Raw genomic sequence first — 16,027 nt, 5'->3', positions numbered from 1 at the left:
GTCATCACTGTTTTTACCTCAGGGTAACTGACCTGTGCAAGCTATTCTAAGGCTAAAGTCATGCCATTTTTAGCAGTGAAGACAATGCCCAGCTAAACACAGGTTGCGTTGCATAGTGACATCACACAGGGTGTCCCTAAGTCCTGGACTGACCAGTAGTGGAAGAGAGACAGGTGCAAAGGAGTCTAAAGGTCTTGTTGACATAAGAGAAAGTTGTACCAGTTTAACTTGAATTGTGAGTCAGTATCTTGTTCTCTCTCTGGCGCAATGAATGTCGACAAAGTGGAAATCAGAAAAATGGAAAGAGGTAGACTGACTTTATAGCCTAGTGGCTAGGGGCACTCAGTTGGAACATGGGGTACCAGGTTCAAGTACCTCTTCTCTCTGTTTTAGAGCCAGGACTTAAACCTCAGTCCTCCACACCCCAGCTGAGTAGACTGATGGTCAGGACACTGGCGATTCTGAGTGTCTTTCCCTTGAAAAATTTCTAAGGGACTTAGTTTCAGCTCAGTGCAGAACAGGAAAAAAGAAAATATACATCTTTGAAATAGTTTTCCTTTCCTGAGAAGACTTTTGCTGTTTCCCACCCAGCTCTACTCACTTGTTCTAACTAACTGAGGAAGAAAGCAGAGATGCTTTATTGAGTTTACCTTTAGGACATAGAAAACGCTCAGATAGGACAGTGGTGATCGCTGCATTAAATGCCTAGAGAGATTAGACTGCACATCAGCTATGGCCTGGTTTGCTTTGGACTAGAGCTGTGAAGAAAATACATGGCTGTCTGAAACGGGATCAGACCCCTGAGCTCTCGTACAGAACGCTGCAGCTTGATGTTCCTGTGGGTAGAGATGGTCTGACTGTTTGCTTACGTTTTCCCCCACTGCTTTGCTCTTTGCACTCGTTGGCTGTTGTCCGCCACATCAAGCATAAGGTTTTACTATTAACTTTCAAGGTCCTACCTGAATTGCTCTTCAGTGTCACTGAACTGTCTTTTGACACTTTTGTTCCATTGTACCCTGTTCAAACAGAAAAGATGAGGCTTTTGGTCCCGAGGGTAGTGCTCGTTCAAGCTCTCTGCAACCTTGGTTCAATGGAATGGCCTTTCCAATAGCTCTAAAAATGCCAGTCTTTTAAAGAAGGGGTTTGTCTACTCGGAAGCCCACCTGATCTTCTGGCTCTAAGCTCAGGGGGCTAGCGAGAGTCTCAGATGGAGCAGTTCAGCCTGCTAAATTGAGGCCAGCTAGTGCTATTCCACCAACGCAGGCTGGGACGCTCATTCCGAGCTGCAGGATAGACATACCCTTTCTTTCAAGCGCCTTTTGCCAGGTGCTCCATTAACATGGTTGGAATCTACTGTGACAACATTCTTATAGTGATCACAGGCATGGAACTGGTTTCTAAAAAATTACGTTAAGCCCTTAGCCTCCTCTTCATCCCTTTGGGAGGACACTTTCTAGGCTTCTAGCACTCACATTAAAGGCGAATGTTTGAGAAGAGGAGGAGGAGCTAGGATTTCAATGTCAAAATGTCCACTGACTTCAGTAGAGCCAGGCTTTCAACCAGAAAATGTCAGCCATGTCTGTTAAGCCATTTTGGAATTAGCCGGGGGGGGGGGGGGGCTAATAATGAAAAATAGTTTATGAAAAAAAATGGCCTTTTTCAAAATTGAAACTTGTGAAAAAAGTGTCTTTAAAAAAAAATGTTTGACCAAAAATATAAACTCCATAAGACCCCCCAAATTTTTGAAAATTTGGAATTTTGCTTTCCTCTTTATTCCCCCCACCCTTTTTACTATTAAATACAGTAGAATGAACACTAGTGGGTACCCATAGTCCCCCTCCTTCTCATTTTCTCTTTCAGAATGTCCTCAACTTTGGAAAAGTTAGAGGGGCAAAAAGTTTGAGGAGCAGAGAATAGAGAAGAGAAAAGAGAAAAACCCACCCTGCAGATTTTATAGGGTTCCTAGGTGCCAATTTTACAAATTATAAAAATAGTGTATGTGGTATAAAAGAGGAAAAAACAAAATTGCAGTAATGACCATTTGAAATCTAAACTTTCAATTTTTAAAAAGTTTTATAATTTTAAAACACAAAAATAAGCCTGTTTGAGACAAAAATGACTGAAATTTTGCCACTGTTTCTTTTTTCAATCAGCCGTATTCATCGTTAAATACAAACAGCAACCGAAATTACCCATGTGCAGTGACTGCACACACCTTTCCCTTGATATGATCCTATTTTTATTAAAATTTAATAATTCAACCTACATTTTAAAGATCTGCTTTCATTTTTTAAAAAACTCAATTTTCCCAGTCACTGATCTGAGTGGAACTTGAGGAGCACACAGCACTTCACAGGATCTAGCCCCAAATGAATAAAATTGTTTTTTTATATATAAAAACATTTAGATGTTCATAATAAATGCCAGGAAAATGTGATGTAGAAAAATTCCCCTTGTGAAAAAACAGTCATTAAATCAAGAAGTTTGAGTAAAGGCAATTATTATTGGCTTGCAAAAAAGTTATCTTACGTCTCTAGCCATGGGAGCATCTCACCCTTTCCCATTTAAAATGGTACTTCTAATAAACTTGCTTGCTGAGAACTCCTATGACTTCAATGAGGCCAGGATTTCACTCTAAATATAACAAGACTTGGAATAAAACCATGTGAACTGGCAATATGTATATATTGATTTCATCACCAAAACATTTTCTAATGTAAACATTTATCAATAGTCTCTAAAGTGTCATGGTAACACTTTATGTTGTTAAAGGACAGCCTCTAGAAAACCAGAGTTTCAGTTTAAGCCTCCCCAAAACTTTCTAGAAGATAACATTTTCCCCCACCCAGTTTTGAAGTAGAGATATTCCCTTCCTGACCCAAAGAAAGCTAGTCTAGTTTCACTCACCTCCCCCGTAGGTAGTCGCACACATGATGGAAGTCACCCATGCAATCTGGCTGTAGGATACATTAAAAACCATCCGGAGTTCTTTGAAATAGACTGTGAAAGCTTTAGGGAAGGAATATGCAAATCCGACAGAGATGGAAGCTCCAAATACCACTGCCCATCCCCATCCACCATCAGGAGGGGTATAGCCTAAGTCTGTGTTAGCTGGGGGAGACATGGCTAACCTAGATTTCAGGCAAGAAAGCAGGTCTCTGGGAGTCCTGAAAAACAAAGTGCATACCTACAAATTAGCAGTTCATATTTAGTTTTCAACTTTATGGAGGTGTGTACTAAGTGCAATCAAAACACACATAAAGCTGGTAATTCATATGTAATAAATGCCAGAGTCTCTCAAGTCACCATTTGTTCTTGTGGCAGGGTTAATAAGAAACTTGACTTATTAAGAAGAAACTGCTCTGCCATAATCCTGCCACAACTGCCTCTTAAAACATCAAGACACTATTCCAAGCATAATGGCCTGAGTTTCTAACTTTTTACAGTCGGTTAGTGGTAAGGTGTATACAGCTAGTCAGAGCTAAGAGGTGAATTAACATCAGTCTTCAGTGCAGGAGGCAAAGTCCCCATTGAAAAATGATGAGGAGGACTAAGTTTACTTTTCGATTAGTTTGCAAAAATCATTTATGTGATCTAGCCTGTAAAATGTTTCCTAAGCAGCACATATATTTTATTTAGTTAACATCTTATCTTAAAAGAAGATCTATTTTGTCCCTTCAAAATGTTTGTGATAAAAATTTGAAGAAAAACAAATCTGTCACTTAAAATAACGTAGGTCTTCTGATTTTAGGTTTTAACCATTAAACACTGATAAGACACTACCGATACAAAATTTAAAAAAATGAAATCCATGTTTATCCAATGAACACCAGAAGAACACTGGAAATGGTTACTTACATGTAAGTACTTGTCTACATGGAGCAGTAATACACAAGAACATAAGAATGGCCACAATGGGTCATACCAACAGTCCATCTAGCCCAATATCCTGTTTTCTGACAATGCCCCAAAGGGAATGAACAGAACAGGTAATCAAGTGATCCACGCCCAGTTGCCCATTCCCAGCTTTGGCAAACAGAGGCTAGGGACACCATCCCATTCCATCCACTCTAATAGCCATTGATGGACCTATTCGCCATGAGTTTATCTAGTTCTTTCTTGAACCCTGTTATAGTCTTGGCCTTCACAACATTCTCTTGCTCATGTGCTCAGAGTCTAACTGATCATTATATATGGGGTCAGGAAGGAATTTTCTTCCAGGTCTGACTGGCAGTGACTTTGGGTTTTTTTCCAGCTTCCTCTGCAGTGTGTGGGTGATGGCTATCGCCATTGTGTGAAAGTGAGATATTGGGGCACCTCAGTCCCTCCTATTCTCTGTCTATGGCACATAATAGTCTAGACTAAAGTATTACAGCCCTAAGGAGACTAATGTCGATTATTGGGCTTAGTGTGCAGGTGCTGATGGTGGGCTGTGATGTACAGAAGGTCAGACTACATGATCTGGTGACACCTTCTGGCCTTAAACTCTATATTTCTGGTCTTAGACTCTATTCCAGAATGCAAATTTGTGTCCCAACATTACTTTCTCTTGCTGCTTCTGTTGCATGTGTTAAAAGACCATTGCTTAGTCATACACACACAGTGCCATTCCAGTTGCCTATGAAGTGCGTCTCCTGCACTTGTCTGGAAGCATCTTTCACTCATTGACAGTCCAGGAGTCTTCTGGAGGCTCCACACCAGCAGAGTGGAACGCTAGAACCTTGATGGGGTTTATATCACTCTGTGTGCGTGTGTGGGGGGAAGAGGGATGACACTAATGCAGGTCCCTGACTCGGGGAGAGGATCTCAGGGGGGAAGAAGGTGCTGGTGAAGGTCTCTGGGGAGACTGGAGAGTGATGCTGAACCTTGGAAGTTTTCTACACTTTGACCTGGCAGATGCTGCAATAGGTATAGAGGGGAGAGGCTGCTGGCTCTTGGGGACAGACGCTTAAAGATGGGAAGTAGATGAGGAAAGGCTTGGAAATGAGGACTACCTGGGAAAGGGCTAGAGAAGCAAGTGTGGTGGGAAGGGGCTCAGATGTCAGGTCTGAGGAGTAAGGTATGGGGTCCCTGAAGCTTGGCAGAGGTATAAATAAATACCCCTGAGTTTGGGGGTCTCAGGGATAAGTATACACAACAATTCAGGAATGGGAAGTTGGGTCATCTGAGATTTGGAGGGGCTAGGAGCTGGTGGCCTGTCCTTTGGTGTCAGGACCCCCATTTATGTCCCCACAAGTTTGAGGATCTCAGATAGATGGTCTCTAAAGGTTTTGGCAGCAGAGAGATGGGGGCTGTCATATAACAACGGCACAGAATCACAGAACAGGGAGTCTTAGGGGTAATGCTGGTTTTCTTATTCTCATATAGCTTCTCTGCCTCCCCACTCCAATGTAACAGATTCTCCGAAGAACCTTCCCCAGCCCCCTAACTGATTTCATTCTCTAGATTTAAAGACCCACCTCCTCAAAGGTCTCTTGGGCTAAATAATGGGCACTCTGAGCCCCAGGAGAGCTTGGCAGCTCAGAGGTACATGGGCATGGAGTTGAAGGACAAGGGGAGCCCAGAACCTCTCCCTACACTAAGAGGTGATGGAAACATTACAGAGGTGACTTACCTTAGAAGCTGGTTTCTAGGAGCTGTTCTTACTGCAGTCGAGCTTTCCCTCCAGAGAGAGGGAAAAAACAAAGCTTGCCCTCTTTTTAGGGTAAATGCTTCATTGTACAGTTTTCAGATGGGAGGGAAAAGCCTCATGATTTCAGGTTATCCCTGCTTAAAAGAATAATTCCATTGCATAAGCAGCAGGTGATTGGCCCCGCAGGGTGTCCGTCTCCCCAGCGTCGCATGGGAGCGAGGATCTGACTCTCCCAGCTAGTGACTTCCACAGCATCTCCAGCAAATGACTGACAATTTCTGGAGAGCTGACTGAAAGTTCCTGGTGAGCAGCCCTTGGAGTATGCCGGACTCTTGCCAGAATATCAGATTATGTCCAGAAGCGAGACAAAGCAGAGGGGATATTGCATGGTTAACATTCTTACCGTACTCCCCCATCACTCAACTAAAATAAGAGTTAGAAGATCAGTCACCGCCCTGTGCCTTTTAGGAGCCACTCCAGTCGCCTTCTCTAAGGCCAGTTCTACAGCAAGGAGGGAGAAGCAAGGTGGACTGCCACGTATTGGCTCAGCACAGCTGCATGTTTCTCTTATGTTTGCAACAAAAGGGAATAAAACTAAAGGAAAATTGTGTCTTCAGAGGAAGGGGATTAGAATGTCACCTTGTCCCTGACTGATGCTGACCACCCTGCAGAATAGAGAGTAAACAGTGTTCAGTAAGTGGCAAGAAAAAAAGAAATGGGGAAGTTTAGCTAATCCCTCAAAGAAAAAAAAGTTCAGGGAGAATACAGCTAGGTCAATTTATACCAGCGGAGGGTCTTTCCCCATCAATTAAATAGCTTTCTCTCAAGAGAAGGGGACTGGATTGGCTTCTAAAAGGCATAGGGAGCTGGTTTCCTTCTAATTCTTATTTTAAATGACATTCTGATTCATAGGATTCAAAACATAATTGTTGAAATAAATATAAAAAAAATCTATTCTTTTTCAATTCTGTGACAATAGTGTTTACAAACATTCTGTTAGAAATGCTCCACTCCCCTTTCACTTCGGTTTTCCTAAAAGTAGAATTATTGCTTCTAGCCTGGTAATGAGAACACACGGATCCTGACGTGGCATGCCTTGTTCCACCCCACTGAGCGCTATGCCTGTGAGCAAGTGTTGTCTGAGCCGACCCAAAGGATGGGCATATGCCACGTTAGGATAGTGTCAGTCACACCATGGAGATGTTATTTGGTATGAGGCTGGCTGGCTGAGAGATGGTGCAATAGCAAGGCCAGCATAAAATCCTGAGAATGTGTTACTGCGAGAAGATATCTAGCAATTAAAGGATGTGAAAAGGTACATGCTCTTGATAAGGTGGTTTCAATGTGTTATTCTTAATATTATAATCACTGATAATACAGACATGAATCAGTACTATATATGCAATACATACATCAATGTTACATACCATCCCTCCACTTTTGTAGTGCAAAATTGGATGTTCTGCTCTGAACAGCCGGTTATTTCTGCTTCACCCCTCAGTATCGTTCCTCACTGACCTTCCTTTGATAAGAGCCTGATCCTGGGAGGTGCTGAGCACTTTCAGCTCTTCAAAGTTGAGGTTCCAATTCAGCAAAGCATTTAACCAGGTGTTTAACTTCAGTGGGACTTAAAGTTAAGCATATGCTTAAGTGCTCTGCAGCATCAAGGGGCAAACGGGGTTTTCAGTATCATTTGTACTTCTGTATTGCTAAAATACGGAATGGCAGACTCATGTAGGGCCCCCTGGGAGAGCGAGTATTTTGTCTTACAATAACAATTAAATCATTTTCACACTCACCTGGAATCACTGAATAGGTCTAGGGCAACCTGCATTCTGTAACAGGTTAACAGCCTACTTATCTCCACCACAGCTGCAACCTACCCACCTCTGCTGCCTCTAAACACTCTTCCCAGGGCGCGACTGTTCTTTCCCAGCAACAACCCCTGCCTGTTGCCAGCTTCCTGGCTTTATAGGCCCCGCCTGCTCCTGCACAGCTGAACCTGCTTCTGACCAATTCCCTGCCCCCGCCCCTCCCCCAGGTGCAGCCTGTGGAGTTAATAGGCCTACCTGACCTCCTTAACCCCGCCAGTCCAGACCCTATCACAGACCATGTTCAGAACACACTTCCTTAGGCTTCCTTCCTGTTCTTTAGGCTGTCCAAACCTGATCATAACCAGAAAAAAAAGCACTAGCTTACAAAGCTTGTGTTTTATTTGATGGAGTTAGCACTAGAGAATTCGGTGTTCTGCCTAGGTAATAATCCTGGGTCAACAGTTCATCACCACACCAAAGCAGCACTAACTTATGGTCCTATGACGAGAAATTGTCACTGTCACACAATGCAGGATTTTCAATGGCGCATTATGATTTCAAGGTCTGGGAAACTAGCATTTGCAAACCCACGGTCCCTTACCATGGCCAGGTCTGATCACTATGGCACAAAGCATTCTGGGAAGAATTGGTGAAACCATGCTTGCATCATGTGTTCTTGATCCAAAAATAAACAAATTACTCTGATACAAAATATTTTCTCTAGTCAAAACTTCCCATTCTCCTGATTTTTAAGGCGGGAATTTTGCACATTGTCTTTTCTGATCGTTATTTTTCACTAAATTTTAATACTGTTGGCATGTCTTTCTTTCTGAAATCCAGCTCCAAGGCCAGAGGTTTGGAATGACTCTGTTCTCTTCCACAGTGAAATCTCTTAAGGGTTTTGCTAGCTGTGGCATTAGGATATGTGCATTTCTTATTGCACTGAGCATGTCCCCTTATTATAGTCTGGTGCCAATGGCTATTCTTCACAATTCAAGCCAAATTAGAATAAGGCACTGGTTATTATAAACATCACCAAATTCATAAATGTATCCCAAAGGTTATATAATTCTAGAGAAGCAAAGTAATAATGGTGCTCATTTTTAACAATGGGTAATTATTCCAGGATAGGTTGCCTTTAGGAAGCATCTTGCTTGATTTTTAAGGGTTAGAATAAAGGTATGGAAATTGACCAACATTCCAATGCCCTTGGCCACCTCTGCTGGCCCCTGCCATTCAGAAGGGCTAGCTCTGAATTGTAAACTTAGTTTTGAGAATTAACTAGAAGATAATATTTTAGTGCAGCCAAAGCATTGACCTTGTAAAGTTATAGTTAAAATACCTTTAAAGTCTCATGTTTATGAGTGTATTTATTGTTAATTTAAGTCCATATCTTTTGTTAAACAGCATCTATGTAATTTGACTAAATAAGATCAAGTACGGTATATTGCTGTGTTGGTCCCAGAATATTAGAGACAAGGTGCGTGAGGACTGAGAGGTCAGAGATGTTCGTTTTGTGAAAAGTGTTCACCCATGGGTGATATGGTGTTTTTGTCTTTTACCTTTTTCTGTGTGAGGTCATTTGAGAGGCTAGTGGTTGTCTGGTTTGACCCACACAGCTGTTAATTGGGCACTTCGTGCACTGGATGAGGTACACCACCTGTTGTGAAAGGCACGTGTAGGACCCATAGATCTTGAAAGATGTTATGGCAGGTCTGGCACTGCTTTGATGTGATGTCTCTTAGTCTGTCATCTTCCTCAAGATGGTCCATAAAATGTTGGCATCTTAGTACCCTGGCTGTTTCCATAGTTTGGACAAAATATGTGCTGTTGGATGTAAAACTGTTATGAGTGAGGATGACATGGATGAGTTTAGTGATGTGTTTGGGGTGAGTATCTCAGCGTTGTCCGTTGTCTTGTAGATATAAGGTCAAGTATGTTATATGCGTCATTGACCAAATGTAATACACCAAGACCAGGATACACTTAATATAACAAAGCGAAAAGAGAAACTGAGTAAAGTTAAATGAGAATGTACTTTACACTAAAAACATGATCATACAGCTTTTCACCTACACACATTGCCAGTGGTTCCAATAGCTAAGATGGAAAAGTAAAAAATATATATATTTAGATTCTTTTAACACAGTTTAATAGTTGGAAAGGAGAAACAGCCAATACCGCATCACAAGACAGCTCTCCGTGATCCATCAGCAGTTGGTGAACTATTGACCATAGTTCAGAAACCATTAGGGGACGGGATCATAAACTTCACATTTCAGAACTTTAGGACATAGTTGGGGTGAATTTTACACACACACACAAAATATATAGGTTGCTTAGGAGTATTTAAAGATCAATGTCAGGTAATGCAGGCGCACACTTTCATAGAAGAGTTTTGTACAATCCAATTTTAATAGGAATGTTTCCATACTACTTGCACTGTAGAACTCCATTCTGGGTATTTAAAACATTCCCCTGCAGTGTTCATAATCCAGACACTGCAGCAGGGTAGTGAGAACGGTGACCAGATAGCAAGTGTGAAAAATCAGGACAGGGGATAAGGGGTAATAGGTGTCTATAGGGCTACTAGGATGATCCGAGGAATGGAAAACTTGTCTTATGAAAGGAGACTCAGGGAGCTTGGCTTGTTTAGCCTAACTAAAAGAAGGTTGAGGGGAGATATGATTGCTCTCTATAAATATATCAGAGGGATAAATACCAGAGAGGGAGAGGAATTATTTAAACTCAGTACCAATGTGGACACAAGAACAAATGGATATAAACTGGCCACTAGGAAATTTAGATTAGAAATTAGACGAAGGTTTCTAACCATCAGAGGAGTGAAGTTTTGGAATAGCCTTCCGAGGGAAGTAGTGGGGGCAAAAGATCTATCTTGCTTTAAGATTAAACTCGATAAGTTTATGGAGGAGATGGGATGATGGGATAACATGGTTTTGGTAATTAAATATTCATGGTAAATAGGCCCAATGGACTGTGATGGGTTTTTAGATGGGGTAAGATCCAAGTTACCCGGGAAAGAATTTTCTGTAGTATCTGGCTGATGAATCTTGCCCATATGCTCAGGGTTTAGCTGATCGCCATATTTGGGGTCGGGAAGGAATTTTCCTCCAGGGCAGATTGGAAGGCCCTGGAGGTTTTTCGCCTTCCTCTGTAGCATGGGTCACGGGTCACTTGCTGGAGGATTCTCTGCTCCTTGAGGTCTTCAAACTACAATTTGAGGACTTCAATAGCACAGATATAGGTGTGAGGTCTTTTTTAGGAGTGGTGGGTGAAATTCTGTGGCCTGCGTTGTGCAGGAGGTCGGACTAGATGATCATAATGGTCCCTTCTGACCTAAATATCTATGAATCTATATAAGAAAAAGCCCCAAATATCAGGACTGTCCCTATAAAATCGGGGCATCTGGTCACCCTAGTAGTGAGGCCCAAGAAAATAAAGCTGATGATATGCAGGTCAATATGATTTCATTGTCCAAGCTGGTGAGAATTAAACTGCACCAGATATGAATATTCCATTTAAGTTGGACTGTTAAGAAATTCTATAGAGATCTGACACCCTCCGTAATACATTGAGACACGAGGTTTCAGCACTGATGAAGAAATACTCCTCTATATAGTTGATTCCCAATATTTGCCTTCCATGGACCAGCTATCATGAAGGAACTTAAAGGAACATTCAAGTAGTTCAAGCCAAAATCTGACCTAATTTAAGATTATAAACATTCTGGCCGGTAATGATTTCTGTATCCATCCAAAACAACATAGGAACAAAACACCGCACACTGGAGATTAAAAGCCATTAGCCACCTTTCCCTTTACAACTTAGTTTTAATAAATTCTTCTTGTTCTTTTCCCCCAACAGCTACAGAAAACTTTGAAGAGCTTTGTAGAGGCAAAATGCCAACTAATATTATTCCTGTTAGCATGGAAACAAATCTTCCACTGGTTAAAAGCGAGGCCAGAAGTGAGGCCAAACTATTTGTTTTTTTAAAGGCATCTCTTTGAAGTACTGTAGTAGAGTATACAGACAGAGGGAACGGGGCTTAGGGTGCACCACAACAAATCTCCTGTTTGACCTTGGACAAGCCAGCTAGCCTATTTGTGTCTCAGTTCCCCATTTATAGAACACGGATAATACTTCCTACCTCACAAGTATACCACAAAGGTAAATACATTAAAGACTGTGAGACACCAAGATGCTATGGTAACAGAGGATCACACAAGCACTTTAGATAGATACAGGGGCAAAAAATTCCATGTGCGAAGCACATTGCTCGTAGCTGGTTCACAACTGTGAACACATAGCGAGAGTCAGTCCCTGTCCTGAAGAGCATACAGTCTAAACTGGCAAGACAGACAATGGGTGGAAAGGGAAAGAGAGAGGAAGTGATTCACCCACAGTCACACAGCTAGTCAATGAAACAGGACCAGGTCTCCTGAGTCCCAGCCCCATGCACTAGCCCATGCTACTTTCCATCAATGGCTCCTTTCCTGGTGGATCATAATAAATGTGTAAACCTACCTGTTACCTCCCAATTTTCATCTACAGGAACCTGATTAGCACTCTGGAAGTTGGATTGCATGCCCAACTCCATTTTAAAATATTGACATCTGGCATACAATGTCTGAACATTTATCCCTTTGTATTAATTGTAAATTAAATGGTATTTCCAAGAGCAAGTCTTCCTACTTTAGAATTTCCTGTCTTATTTATTTACATCGAGTGTTCCAAAACTGGATTTACAAAGCCTCCTGGACTGACAAACTGGATGGGCAGATGATCTGGAGAATTGGCTCTCTCTTACATCGTGCTAATCCCAGAATATTGTGCTGTGATAAGTAGCAAGTGACAGTTTGAGATGGTGCACAACACACATTTTGTCCTGTGTATTTTTGTACTGGACTGGAATCTGTCTGCTCAAGCGATTGTGGTCACAGGGAAAATAGAGCTCATAGGATCCATTTCTCTTGAGATTAAACCCTTTAGAAATAATGTTTTTGTAAATCTTACCGGCCTTGCAAAAGGTGAAATTCCTTGAGACTTTTAGAATTAAGCAGCTTCTGCATTGCTGGCCTTTGGCCAAAAATGTTGTTTCTTCTTTGCTCAGACACACCAGGTTTAAAGCTTCTTTGGCTCTGTGCCATTCCAGGCTGGTGCCTTACAACTTGTACCAGCTAGGATTTTTCATTTATTAAATATAAATATTTGTACTATTTTTCTAATGTGTGTACATAACACATGGGTAAAGTGGAGCTAAATTCTCTTCTAGTAGCTACTATTATTGCCATCAGCTAATGAAGTTGCTCCTGTGAGCTTAGTCCTTAGAAGCTTGTACTTTTGTATCCAAATGTTTCAGGGTGAAACCTTGCAGACCACCCATGAGGGAGTACATTACATGTACATAGTGGATACATTCTGCATTACTTGGCTACCCAAGATATTTTGAGTGATTGCTGAAAGGAGAATAATGGTAAGAAAAGGTTAGACAAGTAGAGTGGTCAGACTTTTTCCAGAGACTTATATGTCTACTTTTATCTGGCTCTCTCATTTAGAGTTCTCCAAAGAAGGTGCATTACTTAGTTTGGTTTTTGGATGCATATCCTAAACAGAACGGAGCAAATAACTTATAATGATTAGACACATTCTTCCTGTTTCTGTACACAAAATGTTGAAGCAGAATGTATCTCTAGGTTTGTTATATGCATTTTTTTTAAAAAATTATTCAGATTTTCCACAAGCAGTTCTTGCACTCTGGCTTGTTGACATGCAGTTCATGGAGAACAGAGCTGTTCAGAAATAAATAGAGGCGTTGTTTTTTTAAAATTCACAAATCAAAAAAGTTAGAGCAGCTTTATAGTCGGTTGACAAATATAAAGGGTGAAAATTTGCAAAAGTTATGTTGAAATATTTTCCCTTTTCATTCTTTCAAATTTCACAATTTCATTGAAATTCCAACACTGGAAATATTTCCACTTTGAAATTGGAGCTGTGTTGGTTAGTTTTGCTATGACGTACTTCCCAGCGCCCCTATTTGGAGGAAAGTAACTCTGAAAATCAGGGTTTTGGAGTACATACAACATAAAATGTATTTTACTGTAACATTCTCTCAAGATTTATGCACAATTTGCTGTTCACGTAAACATTCCTTTCAGTAAACTTGTGCATCAGTATATTTGCAGAAATCCATCACTAACACAGCATAAACAGAGACCATCTGAATTAGTTGAAAAAACTCAAAATATTTATTAAAAGTTCTATTGCAGAAGTTATCCAACACTAATCCAATATATGAACAGATTTCTTTGACAAAAGTAATTGTTCTATTGTGTCAGCTTAGCTTAGACTGTCAATTGTTTGCTAAAATCTAGCAAGTTAATTTTACCAATATGCATGAAGTTTCTGGAAACCTCAGTCTTGGGATTTTCTTTGTTAACTAGGTAGGTGCAGTATGTTTAGAATCTGCACTGACAGCATTTTGCAAAAGTAAATGAGCTGTAGAGCAGAGAGCACAAATTGTCACTACAAACCAGAATACAGGATGCTGGCATTTGGAAAATATTCCTTTCTGGATTTATTTGGTACTATTCTGGTGGGTGGATTCTAAGTATTATACTATCTTTGCTGGGCCGCTCTAACACTTACGGCTCTAAATAAGCACTTGTCTTTTTATCGGTTCAGAGTCCATTCATCAGATTAAATGATAGGAAGAAGTTCTAGCTAGGTGCCTGCTTTTTCCATTTGCTCTACTCGGGTTATGAGATTAGGGCCAAACTACGTGCTGCTCTTAGTTGTGGAAGGATGTACAAGAAACCTCCTATCTTCTGGAGCATTTCCTCCAGTGCAGGACACAACAGCAGTCCCAGTACTGTGGGGCTGCTCACTCCTGCTTTGGGTGGGGGTGGAGAAAGAGAACATGGCCCAACCTCCCCTGCTGCTCCCATTCAAAAAGCAGGCCTGAGCCACAATTAATCTTCCCTGTACTTCTCCTCAGAGAGCCCACACCATCCTCTGCTCAAGGTTTGACATAAGGGACACAATCTAGCCCTTAATGTCTGAACCTTGTGAAACATTTTAGGAGGATTACATTTTCAAAATGCAGCCCGGCCGTGTAAAGTTAGCTGAACATTCATAAATCCATCCATAGCAGATTGTGCTAATGAAACTTTGTCTATTGGGTAATTTTTATTATTTTTAACAAGAAACGTGTTAGGTCCTACATGCTGTGCTGCAGGTTTTCTAACTGGATTTTTAAAAGCCTGAGAACAGTAGCACAAGCCTAACTCTGCTCCCATTGAAACATGTGGCAAGGAGCATTTTCTTCAGTGCTGCAGGAAATAGAATAACCTGCCCTCATTGCTTGAAAGCTCTCCCAGAGAGATGGAGAATGGGAGAGCCAGTAAAGAATCCCTTTTCTGAGACTGAGCACTCAACCCATGTTCCGTTCACTTTTCCTCTTTTGAATCTTATCCAGGGTTGGATTTTTCTATGGCGGGGGAGGGGTAGGTGGATAAGGTCCTGTCTCTGATATTCTCTTTTTCCATAAGGACTAAAGGAACATCTGGAGCTCATGGTGGAAATTCAATTTTCCTCTATGGAGTTTTGTCTTGTCTTTTTTGGGGGGATGGGGCAAGGAAGCCAAATAATGTGCATTTCTTTGGGGGAAGGGGGTGATCCATTGCAGGAGTGTCTTGCCCCAGTTTCACCTGGGTGTCTCCTTTACTATTCTTAACCAAAAGTGCCTTCTAGATACCCAGTTAGCAACCATTACACTGGCTGAAAATTTACAGGCATCTATAGAAACCTCTCCTCTGAATGACGCTATAGCCAATTTTGTTCATAGCTCCTTTGATATCCTTTGGAAATAGCCATGAACTCCACAGCCAAGCAAGTACAGAGAACAAAAAACATTCAGATAAGGCTAGGACTATAGGGCACTGGCTGATATACATGTTCTGCTTCCTACGTTCCTGTGCAGTGATCCTTCAGTTCTATTGTCTCTTTGGTTAGAAATCTCCTGCTGTGGAGAGAATAGGTTTTTTAAGCTTTTGAAGCTTCAGCTTTGTCCACATTGAAGACTGGGACTTAATCTGATCTCCCTATTGCAATCTCTCCCTCACTTCGGGAATCCAGAGGAAGGTTTGTGTTGTTCTTGGAGGTGAAGTATTCTTGGTCAGCTTCACCTCTTTCTGGTAATGGATTAGTCCAAGGGGTTTATACTATCATACCAGAGACGTCATCCTTATGAGTAATCCGAATTTGGGGGCTTTCCCCTCTTTTCTTTCTATCAACCAATGGAAAGAGTGGAGGGGAGAATTCAGGTTAATCCTCCCTTAGCAGAGGATTCTTAGACACTGGACAGAAGTTGTATGGGAAATAAATCATCTGCTATTTCAAACCCTCCTGGGATCAATTTGAACTCCCATCTACCTCCACCACTGGCTGTATGTTAGTTCACACTAGCTCGGGCTGGCTGTACTCTGGCCTGTCTGCCTAGTGCAAGTCATCACTCCATCCCAGTCTCTGGTGGGGACATTGGAAGTGGAGACTGAAGCAGAGG

General features: G+C 41.5%; 1 protein-coding gene across 1 annotated transcript in view; it reads right to left on the bottom strand.

Annotated features, from left to right (window-relative positions):
* Positions 1–5,660, bottom strand: part of LOC140915228 (monocarboxylate transporter 2-like) — a 61,177-nt gene extending 55,517 nt beyond the window's left edge. The window contains exon 1 of the mRNA XM_073354803.1: positions 5,615–5,660. The gene's annotated coding sequence lies outside the window, so the exon portion shown is untranslated. The remainder of the gene's footprint in view (positions 1–5,614) is intronic.
* Positions 5,661–16,027: the final 10,367 nt, after the last annotated feature.

This window comes from Lepidochelys kempii, chromosome 7 (genome assembly GCF_965140265.1).
Source record: "Lepidochelys kempii isolate rLepKem1 chromosome 7, rLepKem1.hap2, whole genome shotgun sequence".
Classification (NCBI taxonomy): Eukaryota; Metazoa; Chordata; order Testudines; family Cheloniidae; genus Lepidochelys; species Lepidochelys kempii.
The sequence above is the reverse complement of the archived record's forward strand: the minus strand, read 5'-3'. Positions and strand labels throughout refer to the sequence as shown.